Source organism: Schistocerca cancellata, chromosome 9, assembly GCF_023864275.1.
Source record: "Schistocerca cancellata isolate TAMUIC-IGC-003103 chromosome 9, iqSchCanc2.1, whole genome shotgun sequence".
NCBI classification, from domain to species: domain Eukaryota; kingdom Metazoa; phylum Arthropoda; class Insecta; order Orthoptera; family Acrididae; genus Schistocerca; species Schistocerca cancellata.
Window position 1 is genome coordinate 3,998,604 of NC_064634.1, and position 11,394 is coordinate 4,009,997.

An 11,394-nucleotide genomic window follows, 5' to 3' on the forward strand; every position below is an offset into this window, starting at 1 on the left:
TGTGATTACGTCGAAAAATAGCTAAATGTTCAAGCTGTAAACTGATGTAAACCATTGTAGAAATAAACATGACTATGTACTTATAAAAAAAAATAGGAGACCTTACTTTTGGGATTACCCTCGTATCTACCAATTTCCGTCCCCTTCGGATAACTCCTTTTTGGTTTGTCTTTTCTTTTTTTTTTGTTTCAAATGTATGTGTCTTATTACGAACGTCCTGGTGTAAATAGATCGTGAACACGCGCTGCTCCAAGTGCCAAGTCCCCGCGCACGTCGGCAATAATTCCGCTAATCTCGCTGTCACAAGCGTACCTTACCCGCTCTCCACACTACGCACGACTTACATACCACAGTGGTCAGAGTGGCCGAATAAATTAGCTTCAACGCCGTCAAATTCAATCATACCAGCAATCAGAGCAAATTATATTACATTGTACGACAACACTGATTTCAGTTACGCAGCCGACTTATTTATTCCATGTGTGTATTTTGTTGTCTTTGCTGTTTCACACGTCACTAGGACGCGCTATACGAGGTGCATTCAAGTTCTAAGGCCTCCGATTTTTTTTCTCCGGACTGGAAAGAGATAGAAACATGCGCATTGTTTTAAAATGAGGCTGCGTTCATTGTCAATACGTCCCAGAGATGGCAGCACCGTACGGCAGATGGTATCTTACTGCCAGCGGCGAGAATGAGAACTGTTTTAAATACTTAAAATGGCGACGTTTTCCTTACTTGAACAGCGTGCAATCATTCGTTTTCTGAATTTGCGTGGTGTGAAACCAATTGAAATTCATCGACTGTTGAAGGAGACATGTGGTGATGGAGTTATGGATGTGTCGAAAGTGCGTCCGTGGGGGTGACAGTTTAATGAAGGCAGAACATCGTGTGACAACAAACCGAAACAACCTCGGGCTCGCACAAGCCGGTCTGACGACACGATCGAGAAAGTGGAGAGAATTGTTTTGGGGGATCGCCGAATGACTGTTGAACAGATCGCCTCCAGAGTTGGCATTTCTGTGGGTTCTGTGCACGCAATCCTGCATGAAAACCTGAAAATGCGAAAAATGTCATCCAGGTGGGTGCCACAAATGCTGACGCACTATCACACGGCTGCCCATGTGGCATGTTGCCAAGCAATGTTGACGCACAACGACAGCATGAATGGGACTTTCTTTTCGTCGGTTGTGACAATCGATGAGACGTGTATGCCATTTTTCAATCCTGAAACAAAGCGCCAGTCAGCTCAATGGAAGCACACAGATTCACCGGCACCAAAAAAATTTCGGGTAACCGCCAGTGCTGAAAAAATTATGGTTTCCATGTTGTGGGACAGCGAGGGCGTAATCCTTACCCATTGCGTTCCTAAGGGCACTACGGTAACAGGTACATCCTACGAAAATGTTTTGAAGAACAAATTCCTTCCTGCACTGCAACAAAAACGTCCGGGAAGGGCTGCGCGTGTGCTGTTCCACCAAGACAACGCACCCGCACATCGAGTTAACGTTACGCAACAGTTTCTTCGTGATAACAACTTTGAAGTGATTCCTCATGCTCCCTACCCACCTGACCTGGTTCCTACTGACTTTTGGCTTTTTCTAACAATGAAAGACACTCTCCGTGGTCGCACATTCACCAGCCGTGCTGCTATTGCCTCAGCGATTTTCCAGTGGTCGAAACAGACTCCTAAAGAAGCCTTCGCCGCTGCCATGGAATCATGGCGTCAGCGTTGTGAAAAATGTGTACGTCTGCAGGGCGATTACGTCGAGAAGTAACGCCAGTTTCATCTACACTCCTGGAAATTGATATAAGAACACCGTGAATTCATTGTCCCAGGAAGGGGAAACTTTATTGACACATTCCTGGGGTCAGATACATCACATGATCACACTGACAGAACCACAGGCACATAGACACAGGCAACAGAGCATGCACAATGTCGGCACTAGTACAGTGTATATCCACCTTTCGCAGCAATGCAGGCTGCTATTCTCCCATCGAGACGATCGTAGAGATGCTGGATGTAGTCCTGTGGAACGGCTTGCCATGCCATTTCCACCTGGCGCCTCAGTTGGACCAGCGTTCGTGCTGGACGTGCAGACCGCGTGAGACGACGCTTCATCCAGTCCCAAACATGCTCAATGGGGGACAGATCCGGAGATCTTGCTGGCCAGGATAGTTGACTTACACCTTCTAGAGCACGTTGGGTGGCACGGGATACATGCGGACGTGCATTGTCCTGTTGGAACAGCAAGTTCTCTTGCCGGTCTAGGAATGGTAGAACGATGGGTTCGATGACGGTTTGGATGTACCGTGCACTATTCAGTGTCCCCTCGACGATCACCAGTGGTGTACGGCCAGTGTAGGAGATCGCTCCCCACACCATGACGCCGGGTGTTGGCCCTGTGTGCCTCGGTCGTATGCAGTCCTGATTGTGGCGCTCACCTGCACGGCGCCAAACACGCATACGACCATCATTGGCACCGAGGCAGAAGCGACTCTCATCGCTGAAGACGACACGTCTCCATTCGTCCCTCCATTCACGCCTGTCGCGACACCACTGGAGGCGGGCTGCACGATGTTGGGGCGCGAGCGGAAGACGGCCTAACTGTGTGCGGGACCGTAGCCCAGCTTCATGGAGACGGTTGCGAATAGTCCTCGCCGATACCCCAGGAGCAACAGTGTCCCTAATTTGCTGGGAAGTGGCGGTGCGGTCCCCTACGGCACTGCGTAGAATCCTACGGTCTTGGCGTGCATCCGTGCGTCGCTGCGGTCCGGTCCCAGGTCGACGGGCACGTGCACCTTCCGCCGACCACTGGCGACAACATCGATGTACTGTGGAGACCTCACGCCCCACGTGTTGAGCAATTCGGCGGTACGTCCACCCGGCCTCCCGCATGCCCACTATACGCCCTCGCTCAAAGTCCGTCAACTGCACATACGGTTCACGTCCACGCTGTCGCGGCATGCTACCAGTGTTAAAGACTGCGATGGAGCTCCGTATGCCACGGCAAACTGGCTGACACTGACGGCGGCGGTGCACAAATGCTGCGCAGCTAGCGCCATTCGACGGCCAACACCGCGGTTCCTGGTGTGTCCGCTGTGCCGTGCGTGTGATCATTGCTTGTACAGCCCTCTCGCAGTGTCCGGAGCAAGTATGGTGGGTCTGACACACCGGTGTCAATGTGTTCTTTTTTCCATTTCCAGGAGTGTATTTCGGGTGAGTAGTTAATTAGAAAAAAAAATCGGAGGCCTTAGAACTTGAATGCACCTCGTATATCCGCTAATAGTACGGGGCTGATTGAGGCTATTCTATTTCCTGTGAGCCAACGGCCTTACCGCAGTGGTAACACCGGTTTCCGTCAGATCACCGAAGTTAAGCGCTGTCGGGCTGGGCTAGTACTTGGATGGGTGACCATCCGGTCTGCCGAGCGCTGTTGGCAAGCGGGGTGCACTCGGCCCTTGTGAGGCAAACTGAGGAGCTGCTTGACTGAGAAGTAGCGGCTCCAGTCTCGGAAACTGACATACGGCCGGGAGAGCGGTGTGCTGACCTCATGCTCCCGCACTCACTTCCATGTATTACAACTTGTAAACGACGTGGGATGGGTTCGTACGAGTTATACACGATACTCACAGGGATATAAAAGTACACCTTCTGCAAAGAGCTTACTAACTCAAAACTAAACCGAATACCTGGTTCACTATATGCTAAGCCCCAGGTCAAATTGGCCCAAGACGAATGACTACTGAGAAGGGACGGGTAATATCTTGGAGAGAGACGAGAAGGACTAAAAAAAAAAATGGAAGATTACAGACTGACGTGTCGTCGACAAGATCATTGGAAATGGACCATAGGGTGGTACTGGGGAAGGAAGTCGGCCATGTCTGGTTGGCTGGACGGACATGTGAATGAGAGTCCAGGGGGGTGGAGTAGAGGGAGGCATGCAGAAGAGAACACTGGCTGTTAGTGAGGTGTAGGGCGCTACACTCATGTTACCTCTGGCGCGCAGCATACAGGGACTGCTGGCTTGTCGTAACTATAAAAAGTCGACACACTGCGTTGTTTGTAAACGCAGGAAGATAAGTTTAAAACTGTGTGCCCGACCGAGACTCGAACTCGGGACCTTTGCCTTTCGCGGGCAAGTACCAGGAAGTTTCATATCAGCGCACACTCCGCTGCAGAGTGAAAATCTCTTTCTGGAAATATCTCCCAGGCTGTGGCTAAGCCATGTCTCTGCAGTATCCTTTCTTTCAGGAGTGCTAGTTCTGCAAGTTTCGCAGGAGAGCTTCTGTAAAGTTTGGAAGGTAGGAGACGAGATACTGGCAGAAGTAAAGCTGTGAGTACCGGGCGTGAGTCGTGCTTCGGTAGCTCAGATGGTACAGCACTTGCCCGCGAAAGCAAAGGTCCCGAGTTCGAGTCTCGGTCGGGCACACAGTTTTAATCTGCCAGGAAGTTTCATATCAGCGCACACTCCGCTGCAGAGTGAAAATCTCATTCTGGAAATATCTCCCAGGCTCTGGCTAAGCCATGTCTCTGCAGTATCCTTTCTTTCAGGAGTGCTAGTTCTGCAAGTTTCGCAGGAGAGCTTCTGTAAAGTTTGGAAGGTAGGAGACGAGATACTGGCAGAAGTAAAGCTGTGAGTACGGGCGTGAGTCGTGCTTCGGTAGCTCAGATGGTACAGCACTTGCCCGCGAAAGGCAAAGGTCCCGAGTTCGATTCTCGGTCGGACACACAGTTTTAATCTGCCAGGAAGTTTCATATCAGCGCACACTCCGCTGCTGAGTGAAAATCTCATTCTGGAAACAGGAAGATAAGTCCGTGAGCGTTGCCAATCTTATGCACAGGTATCCTGTTACAGAGGGCAGGTTGTACTACGGATCTTCGTTGAAATAACGATGGAAGAAATTGTTTCAGAACTATGACAGTCTATCAAACATGCAGATTAATAGATAACCTAAAACGGAAACCTGTCTCAGAAATCGCAATAATATGAGACCGCCATACAGATCGTCTTCTCCTGTATCTACGCCTGTAGGTGTGTCTATCCTCCAATAGCTACCTCGTGGTGTAAAGCGGAGGGTGCACAGCGTTGTTGTTGTCGTTGTTGTTGTTGTTGTTGTTGTGGTCTTTCGTCGGAAGACTAGTTTGACGCCGCTCTCCACCGTACTGTATCATTCGGAAGGCTCTTCATCTATGCGTAACTGTTGCAGCCTACGTGCATTTGAGTCTGACTACTGTATTAGGGCCCCCTCTGCAGCTTTTACCTTCCGTATTTTCTCCTACTGTCAAATTATGTATTCCTTCTTGCCTCTGCTTGTGTCCTGTCAACAGATTCCCTCTTTCGGTCAAGTTGTACGATAATTAATTTATTTTCTCCCGGATTTTATTCAAGACTTCTAAGCCATTTTCCCTTTCTATTCACTGAACCTTCAGCGTTCTTCTTTAAGAGCACAATCCAAAAGCTTCTTTTCTCCTGTTGCAGTTATAATCACCGCCAATGTTTAACTTACATGAGGGACTACATTCTATACAAATATCTTTACAAAATAATTTCTGACATTTCAGTTTACAGCTGATATGAATCATGTACTGTTTTACACAACCGCTTTCCTCCTGTCGTCATTCTGTACCTTAAATCCCTTTCACTTGGACTAGGGTCAATTATCTCTCTACCTAAACAGGAATGCTCACTTTCTACTTTTGCTGTCCCATTTCCTAATCTTATTCACCCAGCATCGTCACATTAATTTTGACAACATTTCATTACTCTTGTTTTACCCTTGTCAAGGCATTACCCACTCTGTTCAACTGATCAAGTCCATTGCAACTATGGCAGAATGACAATGTCAACGGGCAAACCTGAACGTTACTGCTTTCTCTGTGTAACGTTGCGTATAATTGGGAATCTGCTACAACCGTTTAAATGACTCTGAGCACTATGGAACACCTGTGGTCATCAGTCCCCTATCACTTAGAACTACTTAAACCTAACTAACCTAAGGACATCACACACATCCATGCCCGAGGCAGGATTCGAACCTGCGACCGTAGCGGTCACGCAGTTCCAGACTGAAGCGCCTAGAACCGCTCGGCCACACCTGCCGGCTGCTGCTACAACCGTGTCTGACTCCCTTCTGAACCACTGCTCCCCTTTCATGTCCTTCAACTCTTATAACTCTTATAGACTCTGGTTTCTGCACGATTTGTACATCCTCTTCCGCCTACTGCACTGCCGGCCGTGTTGGCCGTGCGGTTCAAGGCGCTGCAGTCCGGAACCGCGGGACTGCTACGGTCGCAGGTTGGAATCCTGCCTCGGGCATGGATGTGTGTGATGTCCTTAGGTTAGTTAGGTTTAAGTAGTTCTAAGTTCTAGGGGACTGATGACCACAGATGTTAAGTCCCATAGTGCTCAGAGCCATTTGAACCATTTGAACCTACTGCACTTTTGCACAAGTTGCAGATCATATTCCGCCCACTGTACTTTATCGCTGCTATCTTCGGAATTTCATGCTGTGTGTGTCTTTTTAAGTCCGTAGAGAGCTGTATATGCTGTGAAGGAAGAGTGAGTAGTGTTTGTTTTACTGTGTGGCCATCGGTCGTTGAACAGTGCCGTATTTTGACGAGTCTCGGACAGAGAGATTGGCAGTATTCTGAGACAGTTGTATTCAAGAGTGAAGTGTTTAAACACCCTGAAATAAACGCAGTAGACAAAATTTTTGAACGGCTCCATCTGCGAACGCGCTGACGACAACTACCGTTTTACTTTATATTTTTGCATTCCACACGAAAGCCTAAATAGGTGACGTGGTGCAGCCTCTTAATATTTTTTTACTGTGTGTGTGCTAGTCTGGTAACAGAATCGGTTGATAATTTCTCACAGTCCTTAACCCAGGAGAGAATAACGTTTCTCTTGGTTCACTGACGAGTTTCTAATCCCCCCCCCCCCACCGCTCTCTCTCTCTCTCTCTCTCTCTCTCTCTCTCGCTGTGTGTGTGTGTGTGTGTGTGTGTAAGCCTTTAACCGTCAGCATTTCTACTGCCATCACTGGTTTGGCAAAGTCCTCTTGCAGGCGCGTACTGTGCAGAATACTTACACGTCTCTGCAGAAGGAAACATGTAGGATGATCACTTATGAATGGAATCCACAAGGAGTGAGAATCAGGTGTTTTGACAGACCAGCGACGATTTTCTCTGGCGAGTGCTGATAGGACACCAACACATTCCGTTCCGCGCAATATCACTGAGTGAGGACAAAAAAAAAAAAAAAAAAAAAAAAAAAAAAAAAAAAAAAAAAAGGCTCAAATGGCTCTGAGCACTATGGGACGTAACATCTATGGTCATCAGTCCCCTAGAACTTAGAGCTACTTAAACCTAACTAACCTAAGGACAGCACACAACACCCAGCACACAACACCCCGCCGGGAATCGAACCCGGGCGTGGGAAGCGAGAACGCTACCGCACGACCACGAGGTGCGCGCAGAGTGGGGACAAAGTGGCGGAGAAATGTTGCCAGACAGCGGTCACTTTCATCTTAGCGTCCCTTTTCTACAGTGAGATAACATAATATTAATCAGTCAACATCATCATGATCATCAGCATCATCATCATCAGCATCATCATCATCATCGCCACCATCACCATGACTCATCTGGTATCCACAGCTGTATAAAGGCCCTGTCTAGATCTATCCACGCATTACGGTTTCCAGTTATATTCATCCATGAAGTTTTCACGTATTGTGACTCTTCTCAGGTGTTGCCTAATGTCGTACAGCAGGGGATGTAATGATGTTGCAGGCGGGGGAACGAAGTGAAAATAATGATGTCGGTGACAACTTTTCTGAAGGCAATGATATTTAGGATACTGTTGCGGAGGAGAGGTCTGCTGAGGACCCTAAAGGCCGGCACAGACTGTTTGTTGAAATAAATTGTAATGAAATGTTTAAGTAAAGTGATGATAATATTTTTGCTAGTGAAGTTAAAGAAGGCATAGTGATGTATGAAATTACATCTGAAAACCGGTAGTTGGCTGCCCGTACTGAACAACCCTCAGTCACTGAAGTATCTTGTGACACAAACAGAGATGAGTAAGAATAAAGAAGTTTCCCTTAAAGATAAACTGTTCCTCTTATAGAGTTTTTTGTTTTCTACATTTATAGCTCTTAAGAAAACAAGGAAAACTTTTTTCAGAATTTGAAAATCACATTGTCTACTAGTGGGAAATGGAAAACTCGTTACCTGTAATGTAGATATATTGATTTTCTGACTAGCATGCCTATTAAATCATGTATTGTTGGATTAAATACATCATTCTTATATAAACTGTTGTATTGAACTAAAATTTGCTGTGGAACCATGACATATAAGCTCACCGTCTCTACACGTTCTATGTTGATCTGCTCTACGTTGTTTTACGTTTTTGGTTTCTCAGTATTTTACACTTCTCATTATTTTTCAGGCCAAATTTCAAATTTGCTCCTTCCAGTACTTTCATTAATTGTGAAGTTCATCTAAATTTGATGCAACCTGTACGCTCTGTCAGTGAAATGAAGATGGCTCAAACATGTCCCATTAATACAGGTTAACCATGAAGTCTTTCTCTAGGAACTACACTAGTCAGAGCTGCGCGGTTCATTGCAAATAGTAGCTTAACTCATGAAGCTATTATGGACACACTTGTATACTTGTCCTGTAATCATCGGATTTCTTCTGTCATTCTATTGCTACAGGTAGCACGATTATAGGAGTACTGGTGTTGCATTGGGGTCTACGGAGGATAAAGCGCAGTGTCTTTTACAGTCTCATGAAACACGGTCGCGTAATGCAGTTCAGCGACGGTTCTGAAGTGCGTGCTGTCGAGTATTACATGTATTTTTACACTCAGTCTTGCCTAGGGAAAACTGTGCTATCGAACGATAACATCGATAGGTCGTGTGGAGAACCCAAGTGTTTAAGATCTTTGGTAGTGTTAACTCTGGCGCGTGGAGCGCGGGCGGAGAGAGTCTGGCTGGGGTGGTGCAGTGGAGCAGGTGTGTTGTGTGAGGCTCCCGCGAGTTGCCGCGCTTTCGGGGTTTGGCAGCATGTAATTGCGCTCGACTTGCGATGATAGTTTCTGACATGGTGTCGCGGACGGGAAGCATTAGCTGGCGCACATCAAGAGCCCGTTTCGTCTGGTGAACGTGTCGAGAAGAAGGCGCGCCAACATCCAGATTCTGCAACAGCGACGGCCGACAATGAGTGACTGTCGCCACCTCCTCGATCGACGGCTTCAAACCTTCAATCAACCAACAAAGAAGACTGGAAGCACGTAAAGTTTTAAAACTATATGGCAGACCTCAGCTTTTCAAACTATTCCATTAGCATCACTGAAATACAGCAACTTAGCATGAACATTTGTTGCTCAATGTCCCAACTGCATTACCAAGCAGGGTCCCTTCCTTTTCCGAAATGAACCCGAGTGTCGTTGAAATTCAGACACCAGCATTAAAGTAATATCATTCCATTTCACTGCTTTAATTTCAAAGTTCAGTTAAAGTATTCATACCTGGCTACAGTAACCAAACAGAACTATATTTAGATTACACAAGCACAAATTAAGAGTGCGAGTTTTGTTACCATATTTTAGCTTACCTGTGACTGCAGCTCAGCTTGGTACGTACTAAATTTTACTATGATTCATTATTCAAAATAATTTAATTCAAGTTCAAAGTTAAATCTGTTATTTCTAAATTGCGTAGATTCAAGTTGCTTTTGATATGATTGTTGAGGTAGCCCAAGACTAACCTTATTTTATTTAATTTCCTAAGCCGGCCGTAGTGGCCGAGCGGTTCTAGGCGCTTCAGTCTGGAACCGCGCGACCGCTACTGTCCCAGGTTCGAATCCTGTCTAGGGCATGGATGTGTGTGATGTCCTTAGGATAGTTAGGTTTAAGTAGTTCTAAGTTTTAGGGGACTAATGACCTCAGCAGTTGAGTCCCATAGTGCTCAGAGCCATTTGAACCATTAGATTAAAACTGTGTGCCGGACCGAGACTCGAACTCGAGACCTTTGCCTTTCGTGGGAAAGTCCTCTACAGAGAGAGAGCACTTGCCCGCGAAAGGCAAAGGTCCCGAGTTCGAGTCTCGGTCCGGCACACAATTTTAATCTGCCAGGAAGTTTCATTATAGTAGTTGTCCATAGAAGTGAGGACCGTAATTTTCTCCAAATATCAAATATCTAATTAACGCCAGTTAATTGTTAACGTAATGACCGCACATTTACTTTCTTCATTAACTTTACCCTTTTTCAAAATTAATGTCCACCAATTTAATTTGCATTTTTCCTTTCATTTAGATGTAACCCTTTCCTCCCTCTTTACCGACAGATTAACTTCGGCGACGATTGCTTTTCCCAAATTTCCAATAGGTACACGCGTTTTAATTTTTCACTGTCATTAAGGTCGATAAGTTAGGAGGAGGTTACACAGTGACTACCTCAATCAAGTTTGATTTCCCGATGAAGCGACTTTTCACATACCGCGCTAAGTAAACAACCATATTAGGCGGATAAGGTGGTTGGTGAACCCATGTATCGTGATACAAGAGGTAGAGGACGACCCGAAAGTGAATGGTGTGGCGTGTATTAATGCACAACGCTGCTGCTTGACCTTTCTTCTTCACTGACAAGTGGACCATCAGACCTGATAGTGACGAACTTTGCTGAGTCTTACGTATGTAGTAGAGGAACCTGTCGAACCTGTCCTGAGTTCCTGGCTAGCGGCTTTCCATGCGACGGCCCCTAGATTCCGAGGAAATCAGTGTTTGAAGTGTTATGCGTACGGCCTGTACTCGCAACTTGGTCGTGTTTCGACCAAGAGAGCATAGTGCAGCGGCTAACGTTCACCACCACCACCACCACCCACACAACTACTACTACTATGGTTGCGGCATGGATTCAAATGCAGACCGAGTATTTTTTTTCTTCTTTTTTCTCCGCGGTGGAACAAGGAGAGAAAACCATCCCTATGTGCCAAAAACGTATGAACTAGATTAATCACTCCTTCACTGCACGGTGTAGTACAACTGTGTCAGGCAAGATTTTTCCCTTACGCGTTCTTATGTGTACAACAACCATCCGGGTAATTTGGTCGGATTGTTCAAAAAAAAAAAAAGAGTTGAGTCACAAATGAAATACTGTGATTGTGACCTGCAGGAAATCAGGAAAGTTCACGAAAATACCGCAGGAAGAGTTTTTAAAATCGGTCATTCTTCCGCACGCAGGACGACAAAAATTTCTTTCATTATTGATTCGTGGGGAGGGCAGGCAGATCAGACACTCTACGATCAAATCTTTGCAGATGAAATCGGAAAGTGTACCTCCTTAGTAAAAATTATCCCATCCAAATGAATTCCACTTT

General features: G+C 46.3%; 1 pseudogene; it reads left to right on the forward strand.

The window, feature by feature from the left end:
• Positions 1-3,325: 3,325 nt before the first annotated feature.
• On the forward strand, positions 3,326-3,443 carry LOC126102140 (5S ribosomal RNA; annotated as a pseudogene).
• The last annotated feature ends 7,951 nt before the right edge of the window (positions 3,444-11,394 follow it).